Source organism: Chinchilla lanigera, unplaced genomic scaffold (assembly GCF_000276665.1).
Source record: "Chinchilla lanigera isolate Chin_1 unplaced genomic scaffold, ChiLan1.0 scaffold00053, whole genome shotgun sequence".
Lineage (NCBI taxonomy): Eukaryota > Metazoa > Chordata > Mammalia > Rodentia > Chinchillidae > Chinchilla > Chinchilla lanigera.
This window is the reverse complement of record NW_004955454.1, coordinates 16410251-16421987: the sequence shown is the minus strand read 5'-3', so window position 1 is coordinate 16421987 and position 11737 is coordinate 16410251.

Sequence of the window (11737 nt, the reverse complement as noted above, 5' to 3'; positions counted from 1 at the left end):
CAAGGAATCTTCTTTGTATTATTAAAACAGAAATAACTGCGTCATGTAAGGTGTTATACAGACATCAGGACTTTCTTGAGAAGGATGTGTTATAAATATCTCTCCTCTGTTAAAACTGTGAAATGCTAACTAGAGTCTGACTGGCTTGTAAAGTGGTAGGACATTTTAGAAAAGCCTAATACAGAGAAGACATTTCTATCACAATTTGGACTCTTTCCCTTGTGATTCCAAAAAAGCAATAACAATGAGTTTTGGAAGACGTAGAAGGGAGGGACATCTCTGCAAATGTTCTTGGCAATGCTTCCTTCTCCTAAATCATTTTGTGACTGACCAGTAAAATGGAGGAGGGCTTTGACCGTGTTCAGAGGAACAACCACCGGGCATCTGGGAGGAGGTCAGTCAAGAAGAGTATTATTGCTAGTGTTGCAATAACAAAATACCACAGATCAGGCAGCATAGCAAGTAGGAGTTGACTTCCTCCACTTCTGAAGACTGGATGTCCAAGATCAAGGTCATCAGGGTTGGTCTCTTCTGAGCTTGCACTTCTTGGCTTGTAGAGGTCTGTCTTCACATGTCTCTACATGTCTGTTTCTGCGTCCTAATGTCCTCCTCTTATAAGGGCATCAGTCATATGGATCATGACCCACCTTCATGGCCTCATTTTAAGTTTATAACTTCTTTAAAAGCCCTTTCTCCCAAAATAGTCATACTTGAGTCCCTGGGGTTAAAATTTGAACAGATGAATTTTTAAGGGACACAATTCATCCCAACAAGAAAGGTACACCTGAGTATATTTTTAGAGGTTGTTCATCTCTGCACACACCGATATTTTTATATCCAAAATCTTATTTACTGTGTCACAGCTGTCCTGTGAGTTTCTTTTTTCTGTTGTTATTTTTCAGCCCATCCCTATCTTACTTTTGCTAACAGGTATGCATCACAGAAGCAGCAGTGGTGTCTTTTAGATCAACATCAGCCCACCACCACACACACACTTATGCCCAGCACACATGCTCACACACATTAAAATACAGATGCATACATATGCGCTCATGAACACGTACATATGTCCCACTGGCTAAATTATATATCTCTGTTCTGACTGTGGGCAGCGGGCACCCAGCAACCCAGACAAAGAAAACCTTTCATCACCGTGACTGCCAATTTGATTTAACAGACAACAATTTCTAATAATTCAGTTATACAAGTGTTAGTTATCTGAATTTAGAAAAAATCTACATGTGATTACAAAGAACTTGCTGTTTGGCATTCTGTTTATTTATTTTTCTGATTGTATATGCAAAAGTAGCCAAACCACATCTACTTTCATTATTTTAGTATCATAACATGTTTGAAATTTGGATAGAAAAACCTTACTTCCCTATATTACTTCATTAACAAAAAGCTTAGTGAAACCAACCACACAGAACTTTGTGATTTTTAAATAAGATACAATTCTTATTGGTTTCACTACAAATAGGAAATTCACACACTTGAAGCAAGCACTTGAATGAGTACAGACTTCAGCCCTTGGTTAGCTTCTCCACATTTTATCACTACTACATGGGGTTTATGTATCTTTGGTTTTTTGCTGGAATGAAAATATGTTCCCAGGAATCTCTCCAGCAGAAGTTCAAATCCATTTTGTTTAGCAGAGGTGCCCTTGAGACACTCCAGGCCTGGTTTATTTATATGAAGAGATAGAAGGGTCTAGAAAGAAGCAATCCTAAATCTTAAGGACGGGGAGTGGGTTTCTCTCTACTCATGTAAACTGCTACCTCCCCAGAGGAGTGAGACCATCCGGAGGGCTGTAAGAATCACTGGATGTTCTCACACTGAGGCGCAAAGAAAAGCTAACCACTTCACGGTTCTGGTTCCAAACTGGTCTTCTGGATTGTTTATTTTTGTCCCACAGCATCAAGCTGCCAGGGCCCTTGAGCTTGGCTGTTCCTTATCTGATCACCAGCACCCACTGGGAGCAACATGCACATGAGTGGGAGACAGACACAAGGGCCACAGCATTGAGGACAGAGGCAGCTTTTTTAGCTTGTTCTTCAAATGGTATTTGATTTGTCCACTTTGATCACCACTGTGGCTGTAATCTGAATAGGTTTACACTAACTGTAATCATTGCCTGCTTTGGATAAAAGTAGATAGATTTATATGAACTTCAAATGCTACTGTAATGGTCAAAAATACAGGGCTCTAGAGTACCGACGTGTCAAGCTGTAAAGCGTTGTAATGACCTAGGCCCCGGGGTCTCAGTAACACTGAAGCGCTATGACAGGCGGCCCATTATTGTATTTACTTCGGGTGGACTTCCAGTGTTTCGGAAGAGGAAAGAGTGTGCTACAGCTTCATGTTCAGGCCTGAGATGCTGAGAATGATATTGAGTTTTGAAACTGGAAAGAAAAGATCTAGAGTGAATTCCTGTGGAGGCTTGCCAGTGTTGACGTGGACTTTTTCTAACCCGTGACAGGAGGAGGACTTGTAAACTGATCTTGCAAATAGATGGACAGTCATGCCCTGACCTGAGAAAGAGGACCACCTCCTAAAAGCTAAAAACAGAAAGATACTCAGGGTGGAGTATTTTAAGAACAGAAACTATACATTTCTGGGGCTGGGGATTTAGCTCAGCAGCAAAACACCTGCCTGGCAAGCACAAGGTCGTGAGTTTGGTTCCTGGTACCGGAGAAAAACCAAAAAAAAAAAAAAAAAAAAAAAAAAAAAAAAGAAACCATACATTTCTAAAAGTTTTACATAATAAACACAGGTTTATACTTGTGTGTTAAAATTATTCTTACAATTTATACCAAAGAAGACAAAAAAAAAAATCACAAACATGACTTAAAATGTTTTTGCTTTCTAACCTGGGAATCATACATGTTCATCTACTGACCCTTTTCCTGGAACAAAATACTTCAAAAAAAATTGGAACATGTTAATTTTTAAGAGATCAACATAGGGCTACCAGATGCTTAAACATAGTTTTACCAAGGAAAGTACAGACATCTTTTCTGAGCCTGTGTACCTATTTCCTGTATAAGAAGAGAACACGATGGATGTTGAATTAAGACATAGTAAATGGAGTCTGGAAGAAGTTGGCACAGAATAACCGTTTTCTCACAATTTCATTTAAATGCAGGGCAAGGACTCAGAAAATTCTACTGATAATATAATTTCTGAGACTTTGAATGAATTTGAATTTTAGTCTTTTTTTTTGTACCAGGAATTGAACTCAGGACCTTGCATTTACCAGGCAGCCACTGTGCCACTGAGCCATCTGCCTGGAAAATTTGAATTTTAATAGTGTCACAATTCAGTCTTCTAATGAGTGAAGAATTTCTGCAGTACTTGGTTGATTGTAGTGATAGCAAATAGTTTTGATCCTACTCAGAAGGAAAAAGCCCTGCATTTTGCTCTGGAAATTCACAGGGTGGATTTGTACTTGTCCAGATAGCAGCAGGGTAGGAGCATCTGGACATCTGCTATAAAACAAACAAGTTCTTTTTCCTCAAAAAGTGTTTTGTGATGTCAAGCTATCCTTCTTCAGGTTGGTTTACCCATCAAAATGTAGACTATACCCTATAACATTTGTCTAAACATTTTTAAAGTCAGCTAAATAATGGCTTTATATGTCTCTCTTTAAGAAAATCAGGAAAACTCTTGTACTTTTAGATTTTAAGAGTGACCTTCCAGAATTAGCCAGCTGCCAAAGCAGACTGCACCTCCACAAAGCTGAAGTCTACCGTTTAAAGGTTTACAAATGCTTGCCAAATAAAGTCACTTTAACTCCTGTGCAATTAACACACACCTTTTTCTTTTGGGAAAAGCTTTTCAAAGATTTTTAATGACTCTTCTGATCACTAACAGACCAAGTAAATAAATAGGTAATTAAATAAAATTATCACTACCAAGGCAGCTAATATCTTTGCTTGCTAAAGCTTGGGAATCTTAATTCAATTATTGAAGTCATTATATCTTTTATTTTTTTAAATCTTAAGAAAGATAGCATTTGGGAGATTGCTTAATATAGAGTCAATGTAACTCCTTCAAACTGGGTAGTGAAAAGAAAAAGGATTCTTATTCCGGTAAAGAAAGGTAGGTAATCTGAGGAAGCAGCGGCACTTTGCAGTAACTGGGTGTCACTTGAATGAAAGGGCGAAGTCATCCAGAGAACACATGAATTAGAAACACTCACCTTCTGCTCCTCATGCCTGGTCTGCAACCGCCTTTGTCCTCCCTCCTTTTAAAGGATGATTTTTTCTTTTTTCTGTCCTACTCCAAGTCCCATCCCTTCCACTTCCTCCGTGGTTTTGCTGCATCAATTATTTACACTCTTTTCAGTACTTTCTCTCGGTTGGCTGTTTCTTCACACTTTATAAACACAACAGATTTTTTGTACATACAAAAAAAATTCCCTTTCTCAATTCTGTGCCTGCCTATGTCTCTCCTCCTTCCATAGTGAAGCTTCCAAGAAAACATTAGCTGGTTAGGAATTCCCTGCCATACTCCCGCTGAGCCTCTCGGTGGCCAGGTGTCCTTTGAGCCAGTTCTGGAAGTTATCACGGAGGACTGCCACACAGCCAAGCTTGGGCACCAATTTTTAACTCTCATCTTACTAATTTATTTGAATGGTTGTGCAGACAGCTTGCTTTTCCTGAAAACTCTTTCACCCTTGCTGTCTAAGAAACCAAAGGTGCCTACCTGCTTTTCCTCTAGTGGTTCTTTCTCTGCCTTTTCTAATGGCTGCTTTGCCTTAAAGTTTGATCCACATTTCCCCTAGTTATCTCCCTGACTCTCTTGAATCCTCACCTTCAGTATCTCCTTGGATTTCTCTGTGGCTTTGTTGTTGATGCTTTGGGAAGTGCGAGCTCTGCAAGGCACAGGCATCCGCTTAGCAAATACGCATCCTGGTAGAACTCCTCACTTTGCCTCTCAGGCTGCAACTCTGCCAAGCCCTCCTGCCTTGTTTTGTGATCAACACGTAGCCCGGGCTCCTTAATGGGAAACCAAACAGATCTTTTGCTTCACTCATAGCACTTGTAAAGCAAGCAACAGCCATACCACAGTCTGAGGTCCTGAGAGCTTTGAGGTGGAACATTGGCAGTGAGTGGGAATGTCACATAGGGCGATGTTTTCAAGATGTGGTACTGTTCAGGTTCAGGGAAAAGGAGACACAGGGTGCGGGAGCTGTGTCGAGTAACCCTTCCAACCATGGCAACGAGTTCACTTTTCTAAGAGCTTACTGCCTGGCCAGAGGCTGAGTGGCTCACACTAGAATTAGGGTATACTTTGGAAACAGGAGCAGTTTTTGGAACTTGCTGCTCAGTGAGCATGTCCAGGTTTCTGTCTCCAATAGAAACAAGGGAGTTGGCAGCCTAGAAATGAGGTCCCTTTTACACATAGTCAAAATTACCTGACATTTGCCAAGACGAGGCTCTGGACTGCACTGAATGAAAAAGGAAGATATTGTTAAAATATAGCATAATAAAAATAATTGCCTTGAGTGATTGCATGCTATTTGTAAGCTACCGAGTTCTTTGTTACAGGACAGAGGTAATGGGGGGAAATACGGTGGTAAATGTGAAAAAGTAATTTGCCTTGAAGCCCTATGTTCACAATCACCAATTCATGGCTGTATTTGCCTTTCTAATAGAGTTACTAATATGCCAATTCTCAAAAATATGAAATTGAAAACAAATATCTGGTATAAAACACAGCATTTGACTACATGAATTGAATTTTGTGAAAACATGAACTGGGTTAATTTTTTCCTAGCTATGTCTCCCTCCTGAGAACAGCCTGGGAATGTAATAAATCCTGAAGTAAGAAGGTGGTTGTTGTTATGGAGACTTAGCTTGGTGGTAGAGCACTTGCTTCACTTGTAGGAATTCTGGGCTTGATCCTAGGCACAGCTAATGAAACAAAAAAAAGGTGTTGCTGCGCCTTTCATGCATATGTTCATACCATCGAATCATTCAATTTTTAAATATTTGTCTATGTGTTTGTTATGTTCTGTATGATATTACTTACAAAAGCAATGAAGCTCAAGGAACAGGAGCTAAAATGCTATTTGTAAATTTTAGGAAGGATAGCTATTCATTTCTATAGCTCTAGATATTACATTTTATGGTCACTTAAACAATATGTAAATATAATATCCAAATATAGGTAAATGTAATAGTTTAAATTTACATGAATATAGTAAGGTTTCATTTTCATTTAATAAAATTAAAGCATTTAGAACATGTACCATATTTTATTGAAAAAATTCATACATGTATTACTTTTTACCTTGCTGATGAGTCCTCTTAGGACTATAATAGTAAACAGAAGTCAGCGTGATTATCACTAGGATGTTCAGTAAGATTTAGAAGATGATAAATAACAAACATAGCACCTATTTACTCAAAACTATTTGGAATAATTTCATATTTTCTTTTGAAGAATGAAATATGCATGGATAGAAAGAGCCCTAAAATCAATACTGCCTGAGAACAGCAAACATATGGATGACTACCAAGAAGTGTGATGGTTAATATCTAGATGCCCCAGAGCAGCCTCAGGAGGGCACAGCTGGGGCTTTTGGAAGGTGACTGCATTATGAGGGTTGTGGCTGACTTGCTGTTAGGAGCTACGGTCTGGTGGGGAGAGGCTGGCTACTGTGGGCGTGGTCCAGAGGGGTTTCCCTCCCTTCCTAGCTCCCCCTTGTGTTTCGCTCTGCTTTCTGTCTCATGCTGTGAGCAGCTCTCCTTCCCCATGCCTCTCTAGTATGCTGTTTCTCTCTGCTTCACCTCCTCTTCCTCCTTTTCTTCCTCTTCTTTGAAACAGAACCGTGTTTTGTAATTTTGAGTTGGATTTAAACTCATTGTGTAGCCCAGGCTGGCCTCAAACTCATGGCAATTGTCCTGGTTCAGCGTCCCAAGTGCTGGGATCACGTGTGTGCCACCACGCCCAGCTTTGCTCTTTCTTCTTTGAAGCTGGTTGACCCTGACTAAAATGTGGGCCAAAACAATTATTGCCTTTGAGCTGCAGGTTTTGGGTATTTTGTCCCAGCAATGAGGAGAGTGACTAAGATAAGAAAGATTAGATTCCTATGTTTTGTTGTTATAGAAGACTATGGATTACCTTGATTTATATTTATCTTTGGAAGAGTGTGTTTGGAGTGGGTAGCTTTGGATTTGCCTGTATCAGCATTTACTGACTGCTGTTACTCTGCCTAATAACTCTTTTTAATTGCTTGCCAACACCTGCACTGGGGGATAATTAGAGGATCATCAGCATCCTAGTGGGGACAGACATGTGTCTGCATTTGGAATATCTTGTTGACCGCTTACAAAGCCAGCGTTTGGGTGCACGACAGTGTTTTGAAACAGCAATTCTTTTTTTGTTGTAGACTGTGCTCCTCCCAGAAGCACGCATTGAAATCTTAGTATCCAATGTGCTGATGTTAGAAAATGTTGCTTTGGGGAGGTGATTAGGTCATCAGAGTGGACTCTTCAGAACTGGGATTAGTGCCCTTCTGGAAGGGACTCCAGGGATTTCTCTCACCGTTTTTCTGTCTTTCAAGAACACAGTGAATATTCAGCAGTTAGCAGCTCACAAAAGTGCCTTTACCAGAACCTGACCATCCTAGCACATGATCTTGGATTTCCAGCTTCCAGAAATTTGAGAAGCACTTTTCTTACTTAAAAGAAAACTTTTCTTATTTATGAGTCACGAGTCTATGGGACTTTACTATAACAGCTGGAACAGACTGAGAAAATTCTTACATAAGAAAGAGGCAAGAACAGCAAAGGGAGTAATAAGAAGATACCTGGCTAAATCAAAATACTCTGGAAACTGTCTCTTAAAATTTTTTGTCTTTATTTTATTTTGAACCAGGGTGCCATATTTATGGGTACTGTTTCCATTCTAAACTCTTAATGGATAGAAATTATATTTAGAAAATGTTTCAGTAGGGTAGGAAGAAATTAGGCAACAAAATTATTGGGTTCATGAGATAAATTATGTAACTCATTTTTTCAAGTTTGCATTCAGGCAGAATAAGGCCAATGAGGTAACTAATATTCATCAAAACCTTGCTAAGTAATGACAACGGGGCTAAATTTAGGGGTTATAAAGATGTATTAGACGGGTTCCCTTTCTTTAAGATGTATATGGTGCAGGTGGCAGGCAGACAATTGCACCAGTAGATGCAGGACTCAGGTGAGAATAAAGCTTCCAGAAAGTCTCCCTTGCCTTCCTCTACTCTGACGTCTGAGGTCCTTTCCACATGTGCTCTGAGCACACAGTTTTCTTTCTATCACCTGTTTAGCAAGGTCTACTCATTCATTCAGTTTGTATTCATTGCATCTAACTCTATACGGCAGGAAATAAACACATATACCATCTTTATAGCATTATGTCTTAATAGGACACAGATAACATGTGAATCCATAGAATAACAAGTGGTGATAAATGTAGTAAAAGAGAGCAAAGCTGATTAAGGAATCTGGTAGGGAGGGGGAAGTGCATTGAAAAACTCTGGGAAAATGATAGAGTTGGTAAATATTCTTGCTATCATACATATATATGTATATATATATACATATTTTGATACAGGACATGTTTTTCAAGTTTCTTTTTGGGGTGTGAAAATAATGTGAATATATATTAAAATGTCTGAAAAATTATCCCATTAAATATTGTTTTTGAACTTTAGTGAACATGGTTGAGTATTTTTCTTGCAACTAGATATTAACTGACAATGTACTTATAGTATGGGTGCTTAAAAGCCTGTCATTTGAAAAATGTATCATAACTTATTTAGCCAGTTCCTCTTCATTGGTCATTTGTATTTTATTTATTTATTTTTTGCTGCTCTATTTGAACCTTTGATTGCCTCCTGACATTTTCATCATGAAATTATTATTAGTAATTAACCTTTAAAGTTAGTCAGCCTTTGGAAGCAGATGTTCTCTTTGGTCCTTAGGGGAGGGGATTACCTAACTGTATGATGCAATTTAATTTCACATTTATATTTGACTAAGTTTAGATTTCTATTTCCTTATTAGTATAATGGTGAAAATTTTGTCAAGCACAACCAATAAAGTGCTTTAGCTTGTTTTGCAAATTGATACCTACAAATGTGTCCCGCATAAATAAAAATGTTCCTCCAGGGACTGGCTCAGAGGTTGAGGAAGGTCCTTAGAAGGGCGTATGGTTGGGAAGACCGAGGTGTAGTCTGGGAGCGCTGATGAACACCAGTACACCTCTGCTGTCTTCCAGGAACCGGTGTCATCAGTGTTTCTATTTTTCAGGATGAAAGTCTGAAAAATCTTCTTCCCAGTGAGCAACTGTGTCTGCTCCAAGTCCTGCTAGAAGATTAGCAGAGTAGGTAGATGCTTTATGGACTGAAATTGTGTCCTTCCCTAAAGAAACTGTTGAGGTTTTGGTGTTGTTTGAGTGTCCCCCAAGGGAAGTTTGTTCCCTCGAAGCAGTGGGGTTGTAATAGGATTTCTTAGACAACTGGGAGCATACGTTCAGAAGATATCTTGGGTACACCTATGGGAGTTCTGAAAAATGATCACTATAAGAGTCTGAACCCAGGCTCCATCCCAACTCTATCTGCTTCTGGTTTGAAAGGTAGTCATTGCTTGCTCCTGTATGTGCTCCTTCCACTGCTTTCCACCCTAAGGTGATAGAGCCAAGGGGCTGATCTTAATAGAGGGCATTGCTATGCTGCTTGGACTTTGAACCTCCAAAACTATGAGCTAAATAAGCTTCTTCTTCATAAGTAGCCATGTCAGGAATTTGTTTTAGTGGTTTAAATTGGACTAACTCGAATATGCGGAAGTCCTAACCTTCCAGTTACTCAGGATGGAAGTTTCTGTCAGGAAGGTTCTTTGCCAAGGTAATCATGTTGAGATGAGATCCCTAAGGGTGGTCCTCGTCATCATAACTGGTGTCTATAGCAAGGGGAAATACAAACTCAGAGACAAGAACTACGTAAAGGGCTATATGAAGAGGTGCAGGGAGAAGCCTGCCGTGTGAAGATGGGTATCATGTTGCCATGGCCACAGAATGTCTGCAACTACCAGATGGTGGAAGAGGTAGGGAAGGATCTGCATCTACAGGTGTTGAGAGGTTCGTGGCCTGGAGACACCGGACTTAGAGGTTTAGCCTTCAGAAATCCAAGACAATAAATTTTTCTTGTTCTAATACACCTTGTTTGTGACACTTTATGATGATAACCTTAGGAAGTAAACACAACACCATGACTGATTACACCAATGAATATTTAGAATATTATATTTATTAGAGCTGATATGCTAGGTGAATATTATATGTTTATTCATCAATTCATTTCTTTGTTTGATAAATGCATATTTTGTATCAGCCAGTCACTCAGCCCAATTCTAATGAATGGATGCCTGAGATATTTGAATATTTGGCTCACTTATAGTAGTACAAAGTTTAAGTATAATTTTTCTCTTTGCCTGTAGCGTAGTGATGAAATTAAATTCTTCTGCATGGAAGCTGTATGTGACTATATCAGACTCTTTCTCCAACTGACTTTCCATTCTGTGAGATGTAGTGTGTGCTGCTAAAGCCCATTTGTTTTGTCTCTAACTTGAGATGTCACTTGGAACCAACAGAAGTTGGTCAGTTAAATATACTTCTACCTACAGTAAATAATTTCACTTTATTCCCCTTTCCTCATGTTTTATGTGACAAGAGAAACTAGTCTACTAATTCAACATAGACTAGTTAGTCAAATGTACCACTGTCTCCAGCTGATGCAGAAATGGTTTATTTCTTGACTATTGTATTATAATTTATACTCTTGTACATTGTCCAGATGTAGCATGGCGGTGAGCTCAGAGCCCTGGTTTAATAAATATTTCCAAATACAGCATATGACCTCCATGTTCCTGTTTATTTCAGGCAGAATGAGGCTGCAGTCTTTGCTCACTTCTTAGTTTACCCAACATTATCACTGTAGTTAGGGAGGTTTTGGTTAGTACTCTTACCACGATCAACTATCGAGTATCAAGAGAGCAGCAGAAAACCAGCAAACCTCTGTGTAGTTGTGTAGCCTAGCTGGCTAAGACAAGTCTTGAGATCCAATGCCCATCTGTCACGTTTACAAGCTATGTGCCTTCAGAAAAGTAGTTGATCTGGAAAAACCCAGCTGTTATCTGTAAAACCAGAATAAAAACTTAATAATTTACTGTACCAGTAAATTATGACTAAATCAATGAAATGATATGTTTAGGCTAAGAAGCTGAATAACTGATCCACAGAGAGGTTCCATAAACAGCACGTTATTACTGTGTAGAGTGCAGTGTTTTCTTGCCAGGTATTATCTACTTACTAAGAGAGCACCACTCACTGTGGATTCTTAAGGGTAGTCAAATGCTGGTAGGGTTTCCCTGTCGTCCTTGTGCTGTGCTGTATGTGCATTTGGAGCTGTAAACCCAACCCATAGACGCTGAAGGTTGCAGAATCCCAGAGACTTACAGGATTTTAATCCCTGGTTTTCAGATTAACATGTTTCTTAATCCACCTACCTAATCTGCGTCAGCTTCCAGACAGTTGGCAAAAATTTATGAGACAAAATCAGACGCTACAAGTAGCCTGCCGTAGTCCCACTGTATTGTTCTAATCACCATTTACATTTTATGTTAATTTTTATTTTCATCAAATTTTTCTGTCTGTAATATGAGAGAATTTCTATATAGATATCTTC